This window comes from Lutzomyia longipalpis, chromosome 3 (assembly GCF_024334085.1).
Source record: "Lutzomyia longipalpis isolate SR_M1_2022 chromosome 3, ASM2433408v1".
Lineage (NCBI taxonomy): Eukaryota > Metazoa > Arthropoda > Insecta > Diptera > Psychodidae > Lutzomyia > Lutzomyia longipalpis.
The window spans coordinates 18,146,342-18,162,721 of record NC_074709.1 but is presented as its reverse complement, the minus strand read 5'-3'; the positions used below and the strand labels follow the sequence as shown (position 1 = coordinate 18,162,721).

The window sequence follows — 16,380 nt, the reverse complement described above, 5'->3', positions numbered from 1 at the left end:
GCATCGTGTTTAACGCTCTTGGATTCTCTTTTGCGATCTCGCAGAATTTTCGTGGCCAGATGCAATGCGCCAATAAGGCATTGTCAGCTTGTTCACTAACATAAACCCATCCATGTCGCAATGCTCAAATTAGCGATGTCTTTTAATCACCACTGCTGTATACCTACAGTTTTTTTTACGACCACCCCACTGCGGTATGAAAAGCCCCCCACTCTCCCCCTTTGAAAGAAAATGCTGTGCTGCGCGGAAAAACCACAAATAGGTGGTGAAGTCCCAAATTACCAATGTAAATCAGAGGAAAATTGCTGAAAGATCGTGATTAGGTAAATTACACCTGCAAATGATGGTGGAATTGTCTGTCGTAAAGCTTGATGATTTACCACGCATTTTCTTCCATTTTTATGACGCATAGCTAATTCGTGATTCTCCATTGTGATTCTTTTTAGCACCTTTTCTTGTATAAAGCTAAACAATTAATTACTCAAGAAAATTCTTCAATCACCGGAGATTCACTCACAACTCCGAGGATTTTTTTTATTCAATGGCAATTAAACATAAGTCAAATTATGCATAGGGCAATACATCAGCATAGAGTTGATGGTGTTGTAGATTTGGGATGTAGGAAAATTTATGAATTCTGTGATTTTACAAAAATATTTTGCAATTTGATGTGGATTTTTTTTTTTGAGATAAATAAATGAATAATCTGGAATAGTTTAGTCTTAGGAGTAACTAGAATCCCTATTCTAAAGCGAATTCATGTAAAACAACTAACTGATCTAACTTTGATGAAAATTCGGTTCATTTTAGTATTAGGAAAAGGTAAAACACGAGATTTGACCTTTTAGATTTCCTGAAGTTTAATAAATATTTCGTTTTGGAGATTTATATCTTCTTCCTCAGATCTTTTTAATAACTTTACGGGAAAATTTTTATTTACTTTTATTAATTCTTTTAAATTATAATTAAATTGTAAAAATATCTATTTGAGAGAAAACTATTATATTCTTAAGGCTGATTCTAGGATCTAGATAATTCTAATATTCTGAGCTCACGGTTAAACCTAGAATTTTCCTTTTGACATTTAACTAAACTCATTTGTCAGAAAAAAATAATTTCAGAAAATAAAGGACTTCTGAAAAATTTAATTGATCTTTTCATCTGGATGAAAAAATAGAGAAATTAATTAATTTTCTGTTTTATTTAAAACTCTGCTAGAATCTTTATCTATATTTCTATCAACTCAACCCATGGTCTACTGCCCAGACAGGGCTCCTCCGGTAGGTGACCAACAAAGAGACCACAAAGACGGAAAGTCGAGGAGCATTTCTTCATAAATTGAGAAATGTTTGTGACATGGAGAGTGGTCATAGACAGTTACTCTTCATGGTGATTTAGGCCAAGGGTATGATGTTGTTACACCATCGAGGAACTTCGTATAAATTGCCCTTCAATTGCAATGAGAATTTTGGGGTGCATTTTTGATTAATTACCTCCTGTATACGTACATAGTTCACGGAATAAGTGGCGAAAAGGGCAAAAGGGGCAAAATAAGGGGTTAGCGCAAGAAGTTTTGCAAAATTGCTCGCGGTGCTAATTAAGACAACTCTGTGGTTACCTAGAAACTACACACTGGGGAAATTTTCGCATCTATTCCCGATTGTATGTGGGAAATTAAACATTAAGACGAGGATGTTTTAGTCTAAACAAAGCCGCATTAAAAGCGAAATGGGGATGAAAATTCGCACAGAGAGAGAACTTTTGCCGAGAGTCCTCATCGAGGCAATATTTGCGGGATGGTTGCGAGGTGTTGTGTTGAAGCTTTGGAAATTGAGACCGTCAAATGGGGTGGGGGTGTGAGAGGGGTTGGTTGTGATGGGGTAGCGGGGGAGAAGGGGGTGCAAATGGGGTGACGGAAAAACCAAAAACCGTCTGGCAGTTGAAAGCTCTAATTAAAAGTTCGCCGAGTGTGTTTTGTGTTATATACTTCAAAAGTTAAATTAAAGTCAAAATTGCGATCATGTGTGGTTGACGGAGAAGGGTGCAAAATCCGTGGGACTGTGCTTGTTTGTCTTTTTGACGGTTCCGGAACATACATTTTCCATCCCCTGAAGGGAATTTCCTGGAAATGTCGAGGAGCTCCGGGATGGATTGGGGGCGGGAAATCCATTGCGAGAACCCCAAGAAAATATGAAGAAATAAAACCTCAGCGAGGAGCTTTTCTTTAGGGCTCAACAATGAAAAATTTCTTGCAATTAAACTTGACATTGAGGCAGTGCGATGATGTTTTTGTCCGAATTCACTGAATTGCTGCGGAATTTCATTAGAGACGAATTTTTGGTGTGTTACACCGACGTGGGAATTAATGTCTTTCTTTCGTCAGCATGATCTGGGTAAGACGAAAAAAAAATTGGAAGCTTAATTAATTGAATTAGCCAAATTCCCCTCCGCAATTTATGTTGCAAGCATTTCTTGGTTAATGAGATAGAGCTGGATCCTTATGTTCTAAAAGGAGATGCCCTTGTCTGTATATTGCGAAAAGATTAAAGGACGCAATCTCACAAACCCAGAGAGTAAAATATACGAAAGCATTTCAGCAATACACTCCTATAAAGGAATTCCTGATATACGAGTGAATCACAAAAGACGTCTTCTGATTAACATTCCACCTTGAATCACTCAACACTGCTTAAGAATTCCTCATCATTGTTAAATCTCCTTCCTTTTCCTTCTATATTACATATCTTTCCCAAAAGAAGCTTCCTGGGCAGATTACAAAGTCGGCATCCCCTCCTCTTCCTCGCTGTCAGTAATCAAGCTCATAATGCATTTCCTGCAACAAAATTCCACTCAGCAAGTCCATTTTTAATTAATAAATTCAAATGTCATGGAACCTTTTATGCTGTTGCGATGACAAAGAATCTTTTTGTTTCCTCGCAGAAACTTCACGCAAGCAATTTAATAAGATACACAGCAAAATCAAAAAGAAATTTTACGGTTCTCGCGGATGATTCTGGCATCAGAACAATGGCAAAAAGTTCTCGGAGAAGTACAGAAATTTCGCGAGACAATTGTATGTTTCAGAGAAAATTGATGCGTGCAAAAATTACGGTACAAATTTTATGCAAATATTAAAATTTTCAACCAAATTTGCCGAGAAATAACAGAGATTTCTCTACGCGAACCCCCCTATTATGGATAGAAAGAAAATTAAAGAGAGAAACCACGGGATGAGGAAGAAAATCTCATTACAATCCATTCAACTTCCTCTCAATTTTATCCCCAAATGGAAAATCCTTCACAGACTCAAAGTGTTGAGCATTAATTGAAATACGAATGGTGAATGCATTTTAAATGAAAAACTTGTGACTAAATTTCGCAAACCTCCGGTCTTGCTTTGAAATGCTCCTTGGAGCAATTTACGGAACAAACTCCTCCCGTACTCGAGTTTATGTTGTTGTTCCTCTGAATTACGCCGGAAGACGTTAACCCTTTCCTTCCGTCATCCAACATCCAAAAGGCTTGATTCTTGTTATTCCAATAACACGATGCAGTACCAAAGGCAAGGGGTGGATGTGTGTGTGTTTATGTGTAGTTTGTGAGTCTCTCTACCCAAGCAACTCAAAGTAGTCGTAATGTACTACATTCGAAAATAAAGTAGTACATAATGTAATACATAAACTTATACGTAAAGTAGTCGTATAACATTACTTTGGGAATCATCAAGTAGTACATTTTTTGGTCGAAGCTGACAACTTTACGTAATACTTTACGACGTGAAAATTCCTGGATTTAGGCAAAAATTTTTTTGCAACATTTTGCATTTAGTGAAACATTTTTGTACATTTTGTATGCTTTTTTGCCCTTCTCGTTCATATTTATTGCACTCACTCTCTCTCCAAATTACCTGGTGAAGCACATTTTGGGTGCACAAAAATGTTCTCCGTTTCATGTCGTCCCTTCTCTTAGAAATATTCACTAATATTTTGCCACATATAGAAATAAAAAATTTCATGCGTATATATGCTAATAATTTTATGCGAGACTATATCCTCGACAGGAAATATGTCATAATATGGCAAATATATTGAGAACAAATAAAAATTTTGACTATTTATTAAAATTTTTAACTAAAAATAAATATTTTTTTATCTCAAATTAATTCATATGTTAAGTATTTGCTTTGCGAATGCTTGTACTAGCGCATAATGTGAATTTTATTTATATAAATTTACTCAAATATTTTATAAAAATAGTGAAATTAATTTGGGCGATCAAAAGCAGCCGCATTCATGAATTTAGTCAGTTACATCAGCATAATTTGTACGTTCCATGGAATTTTTAGAACAGATGTAAAGAGTGGTGATAAAACCGACGATTTTTCCACCATTTTTGTGAATTGCATACCTTATTTTGCAAGAATTCACAAATATTGTCAATAAACAAATATTGCTAAGAAGGAATTCTCTAAAAGCTTTCTATAATTATTAGTATAAAAAACGTGTGATCTTATAAGATTTTATAAGAGTTTTTAAAAACAAAAAGAAATTTATAAAATAATATTTTAGATTTTTTATGACATCTTATCTGTTCTTTTACTTAGAAATGGGATAAACTTAAAGATTATCCTGTAAACTTCATGGAAAACAAAAATAGTTATTGAGAAAAGTTTACCTGCGCACTGCAAATTTTATTGCCCTTAACACTTTTTAAGTCTGAGGGTCATAAAGGGTATATTTTTCAGGTACCCATAATTGAATTCCAAGAACTGAAGATATTTAAATATTATTCACTTGAATGCATATAATTTTTAAGAAATGTGAATATTCGTTAAAATAAAATATTAGTTAGATACATATTGTGTTAAAAAGTATAAATATATTTTTATCTTCAGTTGCATACATTTGAATCATAATGATGAGGTAAGGGAAAAGCTTACGATGTTTGGGACTTGTGAACAATTTGCCGGAATGTTCATCCGGAATGAGGTTATGCAACACAATATTGTAAAAATCTTAAAATATCGTAAAATTCTTTGCGATATTCAATAATAAAATTCGCTGATAATTCACAAAGATGATAAAATTATTAAATAATTTAAAAAGGTTCAAAAAACAATAAAATTTGTCAAAATTCATTCCAATATTTACGACTTCTTAAAGACTTCTTTTTGGTAGTCGTTCATTAAAATGTAATTTTAACATGTTTCTAAATAATACAGAAACTAAAATTACAGCTAAAGATGTGTGCTCCATTAAAACAAACCCTTTGAAGATATTTTTACTTTATAAATAATCAGCAATTTCTTCAAATTACAAAAAATTTCAGCTGCGTGATACCGTATTTTACGACTTCTTAAAGACTTATTTTTGGTTGTCGTAGAAATGAGTCGGTTACAAAAAAATATTTTTTAATTTTCAGTTATTTTTTATTAAAGAAGAAAATTCAAAATTGTTTATTCCAATGATAAATGTAGTAAATAAAATTATTATGTAGAATTAGTTTTTCTAATCGAATAATAACCGCAGGAATATTCAATATTTTGTCCAACGCATTATGACTTCTTTAAGACTTATTTTTGGTTGTCGTAGAAATGAGTCGGTTACAAATAAATATTTTTTTAATTTTTATTTTTTTTTTATTAAAGAAGAAAATTCAAAATTGTTTATTCCAATGATAAATGCAGTAAATAGTATTATCATGTAAAATTAGTTTCTGTAACTAAATAATAACCACAGGAATATTCAATATTTTGTCCAACGCATTATGACTTCTTTAAGACTTCCTTTTCGTGGTCATTCTCATGTTTTTCTTTAATTGCGTTTTATTGTAATTTTAATCAATATTTTGCACTAAAATGTATCCAGGAATTGTTTATAAGTAAATTACAACGATGAAAGCATTTCAAAACGTGATTTATATTAAAAGATTAAGCAAAAATTGGATTTTATGTTCACGACTACTCACGACAACTTTACGGATCCTCATTACAAAATGTTGTCAGAACTACGACAACATTACGACTACTTTTCTTAAAAACTGCTAAGCATTCAGTTTTTGTATATTATTTTTATGTTAAATCGTAGAGTAAAAGGCGACGACCACTTATATTACTCAATTATAAACAGGGATGCAATAATAATTAAAATATTGAGAAAAGAGTTTTGACTAGTCGTGAAAACCCAAAAATACGACGTCTTAAAGTACTACATAAAGTTGTCAAAGCAGTCAGTAGTCGTGGCGTGTTGCTTGGGTAACCCATTTAATTAATTTCCATGCCCCACACATCTTCTCAAACCCACCCCCCCCCCTACCCCCGAAAATCCCATACCTTCCCTGCCTGCCAGGCTATTCCACTTTGGCAAATTACAAATTTGCTGCGAATAAATTAAACATTCGGCACGAAAATGTGCTCCGGCATCGTCCTCAAAAGCTCCACACACAACAAACCCGCATTTTAGATTGGGGTGTGTGTGGGTGGATTTATATGAACAATGTTAGGGAAATATTATTGGAGAGTAGTAAAATATTGTACGGTTGGATGGAAACACAACTATTTTCAAATTTATTCACCTCTATTTTTGCATCTAAATGTAAAATCTATCGGAATAACGTTTGTACAAAAGTTTATGTACTCATAACCGGTGTGATGTGAAAGTTTTCGATCGCGGACAATGGCATAGAATAAAATGAGTTTTAGAAAAAAAAATCTGCGGAAAATGTAAATTTTTTTTTATTAATTTTTATATTTGATAGTCTTTTGTTTTTTTTCTATTTCCTGCTTAAAATGGAAAATTCTATGCTAAAATTTTATTAAAAAAAAATATATTAAAATTTAAGTAGGACCCGATAAAATAAAAAATCATTAAAAAAATTCCTCTCGATTGTTTGTTTTATAAGTTTGAAAAAAACAAAAAAAATTTAAAAAAAAATGAAATATTGGGCCTCATTCAGCGATCAAAACCCTTGAAATTTTCTTGAAATTTCAGTCCAAAATTCAAAAATTTCAAGGGTTTCTTCGCCACCAATTAAGACAATTCTTAGGATCAAAAAATTAAGGAATTTTTACTTTAAAGATAAAACAGGGACAGTTCAAAAAATTTAAAATTCGAAGAGTTTTATCAACGACTTTTAACTAAATAATTAAAAGTATTAAAAATTAAAAAGGCAGATTTTCGGTCGTTTTTAGGCTATTAGCTGTGATTCTTTCGAAGAAAAGAATAGCACAGCTTCTGTGTACCACCTAAAATGCAATGTTGTCCGATCGGGCTCAAACTTGGTATAAGCATGAATTAGGATCCCCACATTCCAAAAAACGTATGCTCCAAAAAAATTTTCCGTCCGTCCGGCCGGCCGTCCGTCCGTCCGTCCGGCCGTGGCATAAAGTTTAATTGCAGGAGAACGGTAATAGATAGAGACTTGCGGTAAACGGCAAAGTTTAAATATCAACTGGAAGACATCCGATTATGAGGTCAAATTCAACCCCCCTCCCCTCCGTCCGCCATTTTGGATAACCCCAAAAATTTGTTTTGCCGATATCTCAGCCCCTATAATAGCTAGAGATCTGAAATTTTGGTATGTTATAGGGGCCATCAAGAGCTTTCCAACGATACTTCATTTTCGAAAATCGGTCAAGCCGTTTAGCCAATATGGCCGTCACAATTTTTTATCGAAAATCGATCACAACTCGAGAACGGCTTGACCGATTTTGATCAACTTCGGGTCAAATGAAAGCTCTCAACAAGCCCTACAACTCTCTAGAACATCAGAAGTTTCAAAAGTGCCCGCTAGAGGGCCAAAAATCAAAAACAAAACTTTCGATTAGTTTTCGATGAATATCTCGAAAACTAAATCATAACTTTTGATTAAACTTTAGTATGTTATAGTTGAGGTCAAGAGCTTTCCAACGATAGGTCATTCAAGAAAATCTATCGAGCCGTTTCAGAGATATAGCGCTCTAAAGTTAGCATTAAATATCTCGGGTTCTGCTGCTCCGATTTTGATCAACTCAAGTGCAAATGAAAGGTTTCGTAAAACACTACAAATGTCTAGAACATTGCAACTTCGAGAAATGACCGCAAGAGGCGCTAAAATCAAAAACAAACCTTTCGAAAATTTCGAACTCGAATTTTTCGAAAACTAGATCATAAATTTTGATTAAATTTTAATATGTTATAGTTGAGGTCAAGACCTTTCCAACGATAGGTCATTCAAGAAAATCTATCGAGCCGTTTCGGAGATATGGCGTTCTAAAGGAAGCATATAATATTTTGGGCTCTATACTAATCTGATTTTGAGCTGATCTTTATTTTAAGAGGTTATGTAAGTAAATGAATGTTGAAATTTTAAATACATAGTATGAACAAATAGTGGAATATATAGGAAACCTGCGCCCCGCGAAGCGGGGCGCCTTATATATATATATATATATATATAAGTATATATGTAAATACATAAAAATATAAAATAGTATTTAAACCTTTTGGCGCCCCGCGAAGCGGGGCGCTTTATATAAACATATCAAGTATATAAATATAAATGCAAAGTAAAATATAACGGTAAAATATATATAGCTGCAAAGTATAGATTAATAAGAAAAGGGAATGTACATGGTAAGTTTCACTTACGGGCTGTGATTCTTCCTTCAGAGGCCAAGTTAAATATATGTAAATGCAAAGTCTAATAGATAGCTGCAGAGTATGGATTAATAAGAAAAGGGAATGTACTGGTAAGTTTCACTTACGGGCTGTGATTCTTCCTTCAGAGGTCAGTCCAAGTATGATATTTGATGAAGATTAAGGTGAAATGTGGCAGAAAATTCAAGTGTGTCATAAATTGGGGGTGCAAACTCTGGGGAAGGATGACTCGCGCCAGGAATTACAGCCAATGCGCGAGTCATCCTTCCCCAGAGTTTGCCACCCCCAATTTATGACACACTTGAATTTTCTGCCACATTTCACCTTAATCTTCATCAAATATCATACTTGGACTGACCTCTGAAGGAAGAATTACAGCCCGTAAGTGAAACTTACCAGTACATTTTTTGCTGACGTTTAGTAATGTATGAGTCCTTCTTCAGGGTGTACAACATTAAAAAGAATACATAAGACAAAAAAAATGACTGAAAATTCGCCTTTTTATTTTTTTTTTCACAAATTGATTTACGGTTAATTAATCATCACATCATATTCTTAATAATATTACTTTTTCACGAATTTTTAATTAAAAATTGTATAGAAAAATTAGTTTTAAGTCAGATTTTTATAAATTTTCTCCCAAAATATTCTAAAAAACTTTTCGATTTATCCAATCGATCCAATCTATTAGAATTTCTTATTACCTATTTCAATTTAATAAACTTGATGTAAATTGCAATTTTTTTTGCTTTTCTTTTCTACTTAGATCACAGTCAGAAAATATTTAAAAAAAAATCTGTTTTAACAATTAAAAAAATAAATTAAATTAAATATAAAAAAAATATTTTAAAAAGTAAATTGATTTGGTGAATTTATTGTAAATTCAGTTTCGACTAAACAATATTGTTTCATTTCCGATTTATCAAATCAATTTTCATTTTATAGCCTTATCCGGAAACTTTATGAACATTCCGGTGTATTTATCGTTTGGTTTCCGCGAAAGCAGAATTCAACCCAATCGCCCCAAATTGCCAATGTCCATCTCTGAACGTGTACAAAATAATGAGAAAGGTAGTTATATGTGCATTATGGTGGGTAGGTGTGGGGTACAACCAAAAACGGAAATTAGCAGTTAGGAGTTTTGATATAAATCCACAAAATTTTCATCCGCAGCACGGATTGACCTCGCACACCTCCCGCAGGAAAAGCACCGACGAAACTCGCCGTGGGATGCAATGAGGATACACGGAGGCAGAGGACGAGGAGGGTTGTGGAGAGCTTTCAATATCCTATCGTCATACCCACATTTTCTATCCATGTGGTTTGAATCGATTTAATGATATTTGCAATTTCTCCAGCTGTGTGCGGAGAACGAGGAAAAATCCATCCACGCTGACTCGTTGGGTTTTCAATCTTTTGCCTCCAGGTTTCCACTTTAATTCTGTGGTCGGCACAGAAGAAAAAAAGAAAAACAACACACAAACCGAAAAACCACCCACACAATTTCTAGATGAAAGAGCATGATGGTGCTCTTTTTTTTTCCTTCATGCTGATAAAACTTCTATTTATTTGGCATTTTCGCCACGAACGGAAATGTTTTGCGTAACCCGCAAATTATCCACAGCAATGTTGGGACACATTGTTTGACTTTGCGGGGCCATTGGACGGTAGGCCCAGAACCCATGCGGTTGACTCCATGAGGTGTTTGATTCCACCCGCGGAATTGTTGGTGGGTGTATGTCTCAATTGACGAATGGATGATGAAAAATGCCATGCACCCAAATCATTCAATCATCGCTCTGGGTTTCACATTGCAATTACATTAACTTTTGTACTAACCAACTTTTTTTCCGCCCAAATTGATCATTAAAATTGCTGCAACACAATTAAAACATATATCACAATTCAACTCATTTTGAGAGCAGGTAACGAAAAAAACAACTTCAAATGGGTATTGCGAGTTGGGAAAATGCAATATAAATGTTTAATTTCATATTTTCTCATTTGTAGGGACCAAGAGGAAAAACCACGCAAATTTAAAATTAATTTTCATACTTGAAGTTTTAATTGACGCAAAAAATGAAAAATGTGATTTAGTCTGGAACATGGAAATAATTGCATGATATTGAAGCTTTTGGTGGCAATTTCCACTATCCCTGAATTTGTTTGTAATTGTTTTCGCTGTTGTGAAGTTGAAAAATTATTTTATTTTTAATTAAAGTTATGTTTTTTATTGCTTTTAAATAGCTTTAAAATTTAGAGAGTTTTTAAATCATTTTTAGATCATTTCCTGTAGGAACAAAATTCTGTTTTTCTTTTATGGAACGACAATAGATTGTTAAAATAGTTGTAAGAAAAGGTTTTTGACAGAATCGACTCAAATTTCTTTAAAAAAAACATTTTAGCTGGGCTGATAACTTTAACCATTTGAAGATCATTGAATCATACGCTGATTCAAGTGCTCGATTTTGAAAATATTTTATTGTGGATAGATATTTAATAACTTTGAGCTAGAGAGCTATGTTTTTATGCTCCCTGAATATTTTGAGATCACAAAGCACCGCCAAGTACTAAAACATGCACGACATTCTGAAATATGTGCATGACATTCTGAAATATGTGCATGACACCCTAAAACACTTGCATGACACCTTAAAATATAAGCATGACACCCTAATATAGGTGCATGACACCCTAATGAAGATGCATGACACCCTAATGAAGATGCATGACACCTGAATATATATGCATGACATCCAAAAATATGTGCATGACACCCGAATATATAAGCATAAATAAAAAATATGTGCATGACACCTTTAAACACGTGCATGACACCCTTAAACATGTGCATGAAACCCTAATACATGGGGCATGACGCCCTAATATATGTGCATAACACCCTTAAACATGTGCATGACACTCTAAACATGTGTATGACACTTTAAAACACGTGCACGACACCCGGAAATATGTGTATGACCCCTGAAATATGTGCATGACACCCTAATATACGTGTTTTACAATAAAATCACATTTGACTTAAAATCTATAAAGTCTTTCTGTGAAATTAAGCATTTTAGTTTATTTAAACTTCAAATGATTTCTTCCAAAAAAGTGACATGAAAACAAATTTAAATTGTTCTTTAACAATTTTATTTGCTTTTTATATTAAAGTTCAATTTAAAAATTCATTTTATGCAACAATTTTTCTTGCCAGCTTTTCCCAGTTTTTCTCACACTCTTCGCATTTTTGCTTTACATTTTTCCCTTTGCAAAAAAACTCCGTAAAACACCCCATGCCACATCACGCGAGAAACCAATGCCAGAAATACTTCATCAGCTTAAATAGACCCATTGAGGAAACATGTTAAAGACTTCTGAACTAAATAAAACAACATTCTCCGAATTTGGAACATGAAAGAATAATTTATTTGAATTTCTGTGAAATTAAAATGTAAAGTAGATTAAAGTTTTTTTTTTCTTTCCTTTCGTTAAATGAGTTAATTTTCTCCATTCTTTTTTTTAATGTGCTGGGTGCGAGAAAAAGAAGTATACTGACTGGTAATTAGCAGATGGAAAATCAATTTTCATTTGAGTAAAGTGAATTTAGCAGAGAGGTTTTTGAGCACCATTTCACAGCAATTTGCAAGACAGGAAAAGGCTCTGTTCGGGGGGTTTCCGTGATTTGTGAAGGCACGAAAGATTTTCATGTGAATTCCTACCCCCACATATTGGGGGAGAGTGCGATGGTGTGGAAAAGGTGTATATAAAATTCCATACAGAAAAGGGTGGGAAGAGAGGAAGAGCTTTAGGATGTGAAACGTGACGATCACCACTTTTACGACAAGGACACCTCTTTGAATCGCACCGATAAGCCTCAGATTATTTTGGGCCGCTCACATGGTGCGGGGTGAATGTTCTTCCGTCCAAAAATGTGTGCATGCCACCCCTAAATTCACATTCCGCAAAATCAACCCCCAAACACGTTCGAATTTTAATACTCTGCTTTTTGAGAGGGGTGGCGCGGGGGTGATGTACCGAATGAGTATGTCGGATCCGATTATTTCAATTGGTCCACACACCCCCAATAATTCAATAAAACGTACACAATTCCCACCCTGATAAATATTAATCCGACCGGGATGTGATTTTGTGGTGTGGGTGAGGAAAAAAATCGCCACCACAGCAGAATTTGTCCAAGCGGAAAATTTTGCCAAAAAAAGAGCTGACTTTGAGCTAGAAAATTTGAATATAAGAACGTCCGGAGAACATCACGAAAAGATTTAATTAAATTGACCAAAATTCATGGATCGCAGCAGACAAAGTGGAGTCGCTGAAGCTGAATGATGATCTCATCCTGGGTATCAGTTACTGCCACCTCCTGCGAAGTTGAGATCTAAAGACGCTGCCGGTGAGTCAGAGTGGCGCGAGTCAATTTAATAGCATTGTTTATGGTGGATCTCCCCGTGGCCGGAACACTCGTGGTCGTTTGCCGCTGATTTGCGAGGTCTTGGGGGCTAACAACTAGCTGGAACAGGAGGTGCCAAAATGAATGATCTCATCTGATTTTTTATTGAGAATTTTTACACAACCACAATAAAATATTAATTAATTTTTTATGGCTTCTAAAGAGGAAGAAAGCTTTTTACTCGCTGAGTGAATGAATCAGCTAAATTAATTAGATCAAAATTTTATTTCTCTTTTTCTTGTTAATTTCTGACTATTAAATTATTAGTTGGTATACCACAATCGTGGCATACCAAGTATTGTAATCATCGGAAAAACCGACCACCTCAGATCGGGCTCAAACTTGGTATGAGCACGTTTTAGACATCCCACATTACGAAAATGGTGGTGGAAATTTTTTGATCCGGCCGGCCTGCCGGCCGGCCGGTGCGCTAAACTTTGTCTTATAGCTCGAGAACGGCAAGAGATAGAGACTTCCGGTTTGAAGTTTTCTATAGAAATGTGGGTGTAAAATTTCATTTTTTCGCATTTTCAAAATCTAAGATGGCCGCCGTCCGCCATTTTGAACTACCATCAACCACTTCCCTTACAGCTACAGGTTTGAAATTTTAGTATGTTGTAGAGCTCAGTGAGACGTTTTCATCAACAATTCATACTTGAAAATCGGTCGAGCGGTTTAGCAAATATGGCGGCCTAAAGCAAAAAGTGTTTTTTCGATATAACTCGAGAACGGCTTGACCGATTTTGACCATCTTGGTATCAAATGAAAGGTTTCGATAAGCCCTACAACTGTCTAGAACATTCCAAGTTCCAAAAACATCCGCAAGAGGCGCTAAAAACAAAAACAAAAATTGCCTAACTTTAAGGGGCAATATCTCAGAATCCCCATTAGGCAAATCTTTTAAATGTTGATATGTTGTAGCCTGACTCAATATCTTTCATCAGTCCGAAAATGAAGAAAATCTATGTCGCCGTTTAGAAGATATGGCCATTTGAAAAATTCTTGAATTTGAAAAGTTCTAAGAGCCATATCTCTTGAACGGATTGTCCGATTTTGGTCAATTTAGTATCAAATTAAAGGTTTTGCAATTCTCTACAACTATCTAGAACATCAGAAACCTCTAGAACCATTCCTTTAGGACGAAAAGTGCAAAAAACTGTTTTGGTAGAACAAAAAACCGCCATTTTGTGTTCTGGAGGTGACCTTGAAATGTATTGAAATATATGTCAGATTATAGCTTATTTGAATACCTTTCCAAAACTAGTCAAGAAATTTCTGTATGTGCAATAGAACTTGAGATATAACCATTTTTGTCTTTCGAATTGATGAATTTCATATAAAAAATCACCTTTGCCTACTAATACTACTTAAAAATTAAATTACAACGCATAGACTGACCCATCCGCGTTGTGGTATACCAACTCTTATAACTGGACGCGTTATGATTGACTTTCTTTTTCATCTCTTTCTAACAAAGTTATATTGTTAAAAAAAATGTTTTTGGATCAATTTGAAGAATTGCTGGACAAGAAATTAGATTTAGTATCTAAATTTCTCATTTTCTAACAGAAAAATAATTGCTGAAATTTATTTTTAGGAATTTTCCAACTTACCTTTCCACAGAACTCCTTTCACGCTGAATGAGAACCACAACTAAAGCTAGTTTCTAGCCCCTGGGTGTGTTTGCCGAATTTGAATTAATCTCACATAAATTTTTGGCAGAAAATTCCAATGGAACCTTGACATTAGACAAATTATCGAGTCGCACATGGGAATGATGATGGAACAAGAAATTAAGAGCCACAATGTCTAGAGAAGAAAAAATCTCGTTATCTCTATTTTTATTGTGTTTAACGAATAATTTATTTCCTCTTCTGCCTTTTCTTCTTCGTCTCCCATAAATACAATATTACAATAAATTTTTATTAATATTAGTTTCTATTTACAATAAAAAGAACTCCTAAATTTTTCCTCACGGAGCCTCAACTCCACCTGCGAAACCTTATAAAGGTTAATTCAATTCAATTTTTTTTTGTTTTCCATATTTTTCTTTCTCATATCTTCGAACGCTTTGTAAGCTGTGTTTGCGCGATTTAATGGATGATGGCGTTTTTTTTTCGGCATATGATATCGATTGCTCAATGGCTGATCATGGAAGGAATCTCAGGCATTGGGAGCCGCGGGGGTGTGATAATAAAAAAAATTTCCGTTTAAATTAGCAATTTTGTTCTATTTGCATTTCAATGCGGGAAGGTGCGAATGAGATGACGACGGAATAGGTGAAAAGCAATTAAAATGTAAAAAAGAAAGACGTGAGACTACTCTGCAGAAATTTAATTATTCCATCGAAGCCATTGCAGCTTCACTTTTATCGTCACTTTCGTTCTTTTTTTTCACGCCCAAGCCTTTTGTTGCCAATTGATGTCTCTGCGCGGGCTATGAGAAGAAAAATCCATCTGAAATTCAGATTGATTCTCAGAACGATTGAAATGGGATTCTCAGTGTTAAATCAATACTGTGTCGATTGAAATATACTGAAGCGATGCTTTAATCGAGAAGCTTGAGCGAACAATTTATTAGATTCTCATTTATTGGGGTAATGTTTGTCTTAAAAATTATTTTATTAATGAGTCAAATTAATCTTTGATTAAAAAAATTGATTATTTAATAAAATTAATAGGGAAAGAAGTTTTCAGAATCTTGAAAGATTTTAGTTTAGACTGTGATATCGTATTCGTAAATCAGAAATTGAATTAAAATGATTTAAAAAGTTTTTAAAATGATTTCAAAACATTTAAATGAGATTTTCAAAATAAGGGATGGTCACGTTATTTTGGAAACTCTACAGGAACAAAATGGCCAAAATGTGAGAATTTCAAATAAATTTTTTGAGCACAAAAATTTATTTTCTAAATCAAAAATACTGAATTCTTATCAGTATTTGGCCATTTAACAAGAGTGCAAGTAGATTTCAAAATTTTGGTTTAAAAATTGGCTTGAAAATCGCTCTTGAAAGTCCCCGAGTTTCCAAAATAACGTGACCATCCCTTATTTAGAGGTCTTGTCGTGGAGTTTTTTAGCTCTTTATTCTTCTTTTGGTTGTTTCGCTTTTTTCTCGTAAAGTAATTTTCAAGATTTTTTTCTTAAAATTGAATTTTGAGATTTTCATTTAACAATTTTCATGTTTATATTAAAAACAAAAAAATTTTAAATGCTACACCCTTTGCGATGAAAAAGTGAATTTAAGGAATTCTGTAAAAATCTTTAAGAGAT

General features: G+C 34.0%; 2 protein-coding genes across 2 annotated transcripts in view; both read left to right on the top strand.

Moving 5' to 3' along the window:
• LOC129792365 (transient receptor potential cation channel subfamily A member 1) overlaps positions 1-16,380 on the top strand; it is a 1,125,827-nt gene that overhangs the window by 824,525 nt on the left and 284,922 nt on the right. The window lies entirely within an intron of this gene.
• Positions 1-16,380, top strand: part of LOC129792430 (PIH1 domain-containing protein 2) — a 927,269-nt gene that overhangs the window by 625,967 nt on the left and 284,922 nt on the right. The gene's annotated exons all lie outside the window — the stretch shown is intronic.